Raw genomic sequence first — 9,659 nt, forward strand, 5'->3', positions numbered from 1 at the left:
AAGCAGGAATCTAGAAAACTTAAATAAGGGACCAGGAAAAAGAATAACTATAAGAAAGAAAATATCAAAATCAACAAACAACTATGAACCAGAGACAGTCTTGGGGGGGGGGGGCTGGGAAAGGAGGGATTGGGGTCAAAATAAGGGGGTTGCAATTGTATGGGGAATATAAAAATAAAATTTTAAAAAAGAGAGAAGTACAAAATCACACATGAACATCAATTGCCTTCCTATGTGCAAAAAATGAATCAGAAGAGAAGAATTTTGAAGGCAATCCTATGTATAATGACAAAATTACCTAGGAGTAACCCTAAAACAGGAAGTTAAGATACACAGAAAATTGTAAGACATTCTTAGAATAAACAGGAAACACCAAAAAAGGGAAAGATATGCCCTCCTCATGGACAGGAAGAATCAGGATTACAAAATATCCATCGGACTCAAAGCAATTTACAGATTCATGCAATCCAAATGAAAATTTCAATGTCATTTTCAAACATATGAAACAAAACATTACAAAAAGCATATAGAACTACAAAAGACCACAAACAGCCAAAACAGTCTTGTGAAAACGAGTAAGAAAGGAAGAAGCACACTTTCAGACTTCAAACTGTATGGTAAAGCTCTAATAGTTAACAGCATGGCAGGGGAACTAAAGCAGACACAGACCCCTGGAATATAACAAGGGCCCAGGAAACCACCCTCATCAGGAGGGACAGTGACTCTACGACAGAGGAGCCAGAGCAGGCACTGGAGAGAGGAAAGTGGGGAAAAGGTGCTGGGAAAAGCAACAGACACATGCAGCAGAGTGAAGCCAGTTCCTGCCCCACCCCCTACAGAAGAGTAAACTCAAAGAGGTAAACGCCTGTTTCCATGTGTGACGTCACCATCGTCACGCAGCAAACCTAAGTATATGACACCACGAGCAGAAACCCTAAAATACTATTTCCTAAAGATTACAAGCAAATTATCCAACAAAAGGACAATTCTAATGTAAGTGCAGTGACAGGTGCTGGGTGGAAAAGATCCGCAGGAGACACAATTTCAGAGACGAGTAAAGTTTCTCCCCGAAGGGCTGGTGACCTCCATGGTCACTGACTTCTGCTGGACGTCCATTGTCTTTTCTCCCACTCCCCTCCCTTGGCTCCTCCTGCCTCTCTCTGTGTCCCTTCCCTCCCGCCTCTGGCCTTCCCGCATCCCCTCACGCCCATCCCCAGGGCCTCTCCATGAAGGGCAACGGTGGGTGACGGGCGACTGTCCAGCTGTCTAGACAGGGACTCAGGGCACTGTTATGACTGATGGTGCCCACCATGGTGGACACGACAGGTGGGGATTGGAACCTGGAAATGAGGATTTGTCTATTCACTTCCATAGAGGCGTGAGCCAGACACAAAATCACATCTACACACTGAGTGTGATAATTACTCCCCGAGAAGCACTGCAGGACGCTCCAATTAACACAGTCAAGTAAACACACACTTTCCCTCTGGAGGAAGGTCCCTGAGGGCTGGAATCTGGACAGTGTCCAACACACGGACACCAGCTCCAGAGCTCAAATAGCCCAGCCCTGAGGCCCTGCTCTGTCCATGAGGCGGCGCAGGACAGGGTGGAACATCCTGTGAGTGCTCAGAGGCGTCCCCAGGAGCCCCGACCATGGAGTGAGAGGCCAGGACGCCCTCTGTCCATGCCATGGAGACAACCTCAGGACACAGATGGACACAGCAGCCAGAACTTTCCCCCGCAATTTGCAGGTATTTGGTTCTTAGGCAGTTTTCAGAATGGAAATCACTCTGACTTGAAAGTTGTTAGAATTCAAGCTTCATTTTAGATGTGAGAAAGTACATTAATTAAAATACTCATTTTATAAATCATGAAAACTAATAAATTCTGAAGGTGCACAAGTTCTCAGTCAGTGCCTTATCATGCTGGATGAGTCTCAACGAGAAGAAATATACTCTCCTTTAAAAGGGTTCAAAGGATTGTGGTGCATCGTATAAGTGACAATGAATGCTTCATAACTGGCATTTGAGCATTCAGCACACTGAATTGTTTTGGGCACTATGTAAAAGCAAACAATTAATGGAATTACATCGTGATGAAGAAATTCCAGGAGAAAGTTAATATAATATTTATTGTCAGAATGTTGTGCCTTTGCCTACATATTATGACAGACCTAAGAGTCAAATAAATTATGTCACTTCTACGCAACATTGTTCACCGTTTCAGGCTCTGGCACTAGAGAGAAGAAGGGTGTGGATGCCTGTCTCTTTACAGACATGGACTTGGGTTTTTCCCAACTACACCACTCAGGGATCGTGATGATACGGCATAGGAAGAGAATATGTCAGAGCTTCTGTCATCATTACCAATATGTTTCATATCAGTCACAAGATGTCTACATCTTGGACCACCTCATATTCTGATTTATTTTCCTGTTTTTATTAAATTATTAGGAAGATGCCACCAATGTGTTGCAATTATTTTGTTACTATGTGACCCTGCCTCCCCAGGGCCTGCCCCTCCATCACCCCACAGAGGGGGAGAGGTAAGATTGGGGAAGAGAGAGGGCAGGGCTGCCCCGTGTCCAGATTCCCCACTCACACACGGGCCTGGGGTGAGGAACAAACCTGCACCTGGGGGACCCGGGTCCCTGGGACAGGCAGGGACAGCCACACGCACAGACCGTCTGGCTCAGCCCCGGAGCGGCCTCCTCCCTGTACAGATGTGCATGAGTCTGAGGGGGACAGAGCGGCCGGGGAGGGACCCGGGGGTGGATGACCCCTTTCTGCAGGAGGGACGTGTGGGTGTGACCCAGGAGGTGACTCTGTGGGAAACATGGTCTCTGAGTCCTCAGATGTGGGGAGTCAGGTGCAGGGAGATGAGGAGACGAGGGGACAGACCAGGAGTCAGGAGTGAGGCCACAGGGGTAGGAATCTGACAGAGGAGGCGTCAGGACACGCTGCACGGGGACACTGAGCCCAGATCATTCAGTTCCAGGACAGTGTTGGGTCCTGGGGAGCAGGAAATCAGGGACCCGCACACCCCATCTCCCTGCACACCTGTCACTGTGGGCCTCCCCAGACCAGGTCTGTGCTGGAGGAGCAGGGACAGGGTCTTTGGGGTGGGGAGGGGCTGGGCATGGTCACGTGTCCTCTGGGGCTGTGCCCTGGACAGCCTCTGGGAGGTGTGCTGGGCTGAGATGCTGGGGCCTGGGCAGGAGGGGGAGCCGCGAGCCTGGAAATGACTGGGCACTGGTGGTCTGTCATTCAGTTCACTGAGAGACCTGATATGCAGGTTTTATCATAGTCATTTAAAATTTTCATTTCTTCACCAATTTATGGACACATGTTTGGACAATACATCAATAGCGCATTCACATGAGATAAAATATGAATTACTCAGATAACAATAAAGCATAAATAGATTGCATGATTATTATGTGTTAATAACCCATTTGTGTTCAATATTGGAAGATATGACAATGTTTTTTCTCTTTTTTTATTTATACAGATGACGGCTCCAGGGGGGATGAATCTCACGACCATGAGAGAATTCGTCCTCCGGGGGTTCCCACCCAGGGGACCATGGGCTTCTTGCACCCGCTGCTCTTCTCCCTGGTCTACCTGTGCGCCCTGCTTGGGAATGGCTCATCGTCCTCCTCATCACCACCCTGGACCGGCACCTCCACACCCCCATGTACTTCTTCCTGAGGAGTCTGTCCTTCACGGACCTCTGCCTCATCACAACCACGGTCCCCAAGTCCATTGCCAACTCTCTGAGGCACAACAGCTCCATCTCATTCCCGGGCTGTGTCGTCCAGGTCTTCATGATGGTTTTTTCGGCAGGTGCAGAGATGACCCTGCTCACGGTGATGAGCCTTGACCGCTATGCTGCCATCTGCCACCCCCTGCACTATGATGTCATCATGAGCAGGGACAGATGTGTGCAACTGACAGCTGTGTCCTGGCTGTGTGGGGGTCTCTATGCTGTGATGAACACAGCTGGAACCTTCTCCTTGTCCTACTGTGGGTCCAATGTGGTCCACCAGTTCTTCTGTGACATCCCCCAGTTATTGGCTATTTCCTGCTCAGGAAATCTAATGAACAAACTTGTCCCCATTCTCATTAGTGTGGTGTTGAGTACCTGCTATTTCATTTTCATCATCATTTCCTATGTCCACATCTTCTCTGCTGTCAGGAAGATCCCATCCACAGAAGGTAAGGCCAAAGTCTACTCCACCTGCCTTCCCCACCTGCTGGTTGTGGTGCTGTTTGTCTGTACTGCATTCTTTGCTTATCTGAAGCCAACCTCAGAGACCCCATCCTTGTCTGACCTGGTCATTTCTATGTTCTACACGGTGATGCCCCCCACCTTTAATCCCGTCATATACAGTCTGAGGAACCAAGCCATGAAGTCGGCGGTGGGGAGACTGATGAAGGGGAGACTCACCAAAATGTAATAGAGAAGATGACTTCATGACTCCATTATGAGACACATATTTTAAAATTTCACATAATACTGGCCTTTATGTTTTTCTAAGTTCATATAATTCCATTGTAAAATTTAAAAATATATGCTCTTTTTTAAAATACATTTACGATGACTTCATATATTCTGCTGCTCATATAGTCTTATTAGCATTGATTGTTCCTCTTTTTAACTTAGTTGCGCTTTGATATTCTCTGTACGATGGAGGTCACTGAGCTTCAGCCACTGCCTGCTGTTCTCCATTCTGTGCTCTGGGCGAAGAGAGGCAATTGTTGGGTTCATCTCAGTGGTCAGCAGAAGATCTCTCACTGGGCAGCATTTCCAGTCTCTAAGGCGGCTTCTCCTTTCATGTCACTGACCCTGGTGGTCACGGGTAGGATCAGGGGCCATGGGTAGGACAGAGGCCCCTGTACTTAGCGCCTTCACAGCATAAATAGGCCTTTGGTCCAAGTTGGAATCTGAGTAGTCACGACCTTATGTGAACAAAGACCCACACACATGACTGGGTAGAGACCCCCCTGGAGCTCTGGTGTGGGTGCCACTGGCATTTACCATAAACTCACTCAGTGCACGGTGGACACCAGAAATAAGACAGTGGCTGTGAAAGCTATTACTTTCATGTTCAGTATAATTACTAAAAATTTACTAAAATACATTGGGTAGGGTTTTTCAAGAAACAATAAAGGAACTTAGGAAGCTATAATGGTAAAAACAAAATAACAGCTAGTGGACTGAACCGTGTTCTAGTATTTGAAGAGATAGTTGAGGAAGGGCACCTACAACAGCACGCGCACTTTCCTCATGTGTTTATCCCCATATATTTAATTTCCTAGAATTTCTGGGAATTTGAGGACAATGTCCTTTTGGCCACATTATTATGGGATCTCAGAGTGTTTGTGATTCCACGGGGAGTAGTTCAAACGAGAAAACTCATCAGATTTACATATCATAAATAACACTATCATTTAGTGTAGATGCAAAGACATAAAGAATTTGAAGGGATTTAAATTTGGAAAGTGAAGTGGCCCCATGATTGTCACTTGCTAACTGGCCTCAGCTCCTCTCTGCTGACTGCATCCACCTTTGCTGTCCCGTCTGTGACGTCAAATATTTGAAAATTTCACACCAGAATATTTCATGATAAAATGTAGCTCCCATTGGATATCAGACATTTAACTCATTCTCAGACATTCACCCTCTGAGGGTGCTAATCAAGCTGACCCTTGCCTTCAGCCCAAGTGAAGCCCATGTGGGCACAATGTCAGTTTGGAGGCAGTCAGGAATGGTTAAAACTGGCAACATCTCCATCTTTCAACATTTGGGTTAAAACAACGTGCTGCTGTTATTTTAAATCATTGGCATGTAGTTTTTTCTGATGGTAAATAACTTTCTTAATATTAATTCTTGATACTCTCATAGTTTACTGTCAATAAAATTTAGATATCAAGAGAAGAAGTTATGGGATATAATGAGAATTCAATACACGTATTGAAGGAAGAAGCTGAATCAGACTATTATTAACATATACTGAGACTATTCATTGCCTACAATTTGTCAGTTTTGTGTGAAACATAATTAAATTTTAAAATAATAAAACATTAACTGTCTCTAGGTTGTATGCATTTAAACATTTAAGCACAATTAAAACTGTTGTAGACAACATAATATACACTAAGAAAACAAGAGATTCCACTGGAAAAATAAAACAATAAGCCACTTCAGTGTGGTTGGAAGCTAAAAAATCAACATACAAAAATCAATTGCCTTCTTATATGCAAAAATTGAACCAAAAGAGAAGTTAAGAAAACAATCCCACTTATAATCACAAGACTAAGTACCCCAGAGTAGACATAACAAGGAGGTAAAGATACAAGAAAAGAGTAAGGCATTGTCAAAAGAAATAGAAAGTACAGAGAAATGGAAAGAATTCTCTGCCCTTGGTTTGGAAGAATCAACATTACCAAATGCCATCTGACCCAAAGCAGTTTACAGATTCAATGTAATCAATAAGAACTTCAGTGGCATTCTCCAAGGATATAAAAAAAAAAAAATTACTGAAATGTAAAAGACCCCGAACACCCAAAACAACACTGACAAAAAGAGGAAGAATGGGGGCAGCTCACTTCCAGACTCCAGTCCATACAATAAAGCTCTAATAAATAAAGCAGCATGGCACTGGGACAAAAACAGACAGACAGGCCACTGGAATATAATGAGGCCCAGGAATCCTCCCTCATCAGGATGGACAGTGACTCTACGACAGAGGAGCCAGGGCAGGCACTGGAGCAGGGAAAGTGGGGAAATGGTGCTGGGAGAAGCAGACAGACACACGCAGCAGAGTGAAGCAGGTCCTGCCCCACACCCTACAGAAGAGTAAACTCAAACAGATAAACACCTGTTACCATGTGTGAGGTCACCATTGTCATGCAGCAAAACTAAGTATATGACACCATGAGCAGAAACCCTAAAATACTATTTCCTAAAGATAAAAGCAAATTATCCCAACAAAAGGACAATTCTAATGCAAGTGCAGTGACAGTTGCTGTGGTGTAAAAGAACCGCAGGATACAGAATTTCAGAGATGAGTAAAGTTAATCTTCCCAAAGGGCTGGTGACCCCTGTGGTCACTCACTTCTGCTGGACGTCCATTGTCTTTCTGCCACTCCCTTCCCTTGGCTCCCTCCTGCCTCTCTCCTTTCCCTTCCCTCCCCCTCAGGCCTTCCCGCATCCCCCTCATGCCCATCCCCAGGGCCTCTCCATGAAGGGCACACGGTGGGTGACAGGCGACTGTCCAGCTGTCTAGACAGGGACTCAGGGCACTGTTGTGGCTGATGGTGCCCACCACGGTGGACACGACAGGTGGGGAATGGAACCTGGAAATGAGGATTTGTTTATTCACGTCCATAGAGGCGTGAGCCAGACACAAAATCACATCTACACACCGAGTATGATAATTACTCCCGAGAAGCACTGCAGGACGCTCCAATTAACACAGTCAAGTAAACACGCACTTTCCCTCTGGAGGAAGGTCCCTGAGGGCTGGAATCTGGACAGTGTCCAACACGCGGGCACCAGCTCCAGAGCTCAAATAGCCCAGCCCTGAGGCCCTGCTCTGTCCATGAGGCGGCAGCAGGACGGGGTGGAACATCCTATGAGTGCTCAGAGGCGTCCCCAGGAGCCCAGACCATGGAGTGAGAGGCCGGAATGCCCTCTGTCCGCGCCACAGGGACAACCTTAGGACACAGATGGACACGGCAGCCGGAACTTTCCTCCCAATTTGCAAGTATTCAGTTCTTAGGCAGTTTTCAGAATGGAAATCATCACACTTGAATGTTTTTAGAATGCAAGCTTCATTTTAGATGCAAGGTAATTAAAATACTCATTTTATAAATCATGAAAACTAATAAATTCTGAAGGTGCACAAGTTTCTCAGTGCCCCACTGCCTTATCATGCTACATGAGTCTCAACCAGAGGAAATATACTCTCCTTGAACTTAAAGTGTTCAAAGATTGACCTGTAGTACTTTATATATTAGAAGGTTTTGTTGTTTGTGACAATTAATGCTTCATAACTGGCATTTGAGCATTCAGCACCCTGAGTTGTTTGGGCACTACATAAAAGCACAGCAGTTAATGGAATTACATTGTGATGAAGAATAGAAATTCTGGGGGAAATTTAATATATACTTATTGTTAAAAATCAGAATGTTTATGCTTTTGCCTACATATTATGACAGACCTAAGAGTCAAATATAAATTCTGCAAAGTTACAGCAACATGGTTGATTATTTCATGTCTCTGGCACTAAAGAGAATTTGGGTGTGGACTCAGTTGGGTATTTTTCCCCAACTCCACCCCTCAGGGGTCGTCACTGATACTGCACAGGAAGAGAAAATGTCGAGCTTCTGTTATCCATAAATATATATTTCAATCACTCGAAAGATGTCGACATCTTGGATCACCTCATCCTGATTTATTTCCTTGTTTTTATGATATTATTGGGAAGATTTTACCAACGTGTTGTAATTGTTTTACATTACTATGTGACCTTAAAAGTCCTGGCTCCCCAGGGGCTGCCCCTCCGTCACCCACAGAGGGGGGAGAGGATGAGATTGGGGGGAGGAGAGAGGGCAGGGCTGTCCATGTCCAGACGTCCCCACTCATGCACAGGCCTGGGGTGAGGAACAAACCTTCACCCGGGGACCCAGGTCCCTGGGACTGGCAGGGACAGCCACACACACAGACCGTCTGGCTCAGCTCCGGAGCGGCCTCCTCCTGCAATGTGCATGAGTGAGGGGGACAGAGGGGCCGGGGAGGGACCCGGGGTGGATGAGCCCATCCTGCAGGAGGGACATGTGGGTGTAACCCAGGAAGAGACTCTGTGGGAAACGTGGTCTCTGGGTCCTCAGATGCTGCGGGGAGTCAGGTGCAGGGAGATGAAGGAATGAGGGGACGGACCAGGAGTCAGCAGTGAGGCCACAGGGGCAGGACTCTGACAGAGGAGGCGCGTCAGACACACTGCACGGGACGCTGAGCCCAGATCGTTCCATTCAGGACAGTGTCGGTTCGGGCTGGGAGCGGGAAAACAGGGACCCGCACCCACCACTCCCTGCTCACCCATCACTGTGGGGCCTCCCCAGACCAGGGCTGTGCTGGAGGAGCAGGGACAGGCTCTCTAGGGTGGGGAGGGCTGGGCATGGTCACGTGTCCTCTGGGACTGTGCCCTGGACAACCTCTGGGAGGTGTGCTGGGCGGAGACACTGGGGCCTGGGCAGGAGGCCAGAGCAGGGACTGGGGAGAGTAGGAGGGGCTGTCAGTGGGGGTTTGTTGAGAGATATGAGATTTTAAATTTATGCAAGATTTGTAGGGGATAATGGAAATATTCAATTTTCACCAATTTTCAGGTCTTCTGTGGAAAAAGTTATAATAATCACATGAAGTGGAAATAAATGGGCTGAATATTGAAGTTTATGCAGATGATGATTTTTGACTCAGTAGACCTAGAAGGAGAATATGTTAGAAAATACATTGAATCCATTACTCATTATGATAACACATAGCTCCACGTTGGAAGTTAGACATTTTCTTTCCTTCTCCTTTCCCAGTACAGATGATGTCTCCAGAGGTGACCAATCTCACGGCTGTGACAGAATTCGTCCTCCTGGGGTTCC

This window comes from Talpa occidentalis, unplaced genomic scaffold (assembly GCF_014898055.3).
Source record: "Talpa occidentalis isolate TD23 unplaced genomic scaffold, MPIMG_talOcc4v2.1 talOcc4.2, whole genome shotgun sequence".
Taxonomy (NCBI): domain Eukaryota; kingdom Metazoa; phylum Chordata; class Mammalia; order Eulipotyphla; family Talpidae; genus Talpa; species Talpa occidentalis.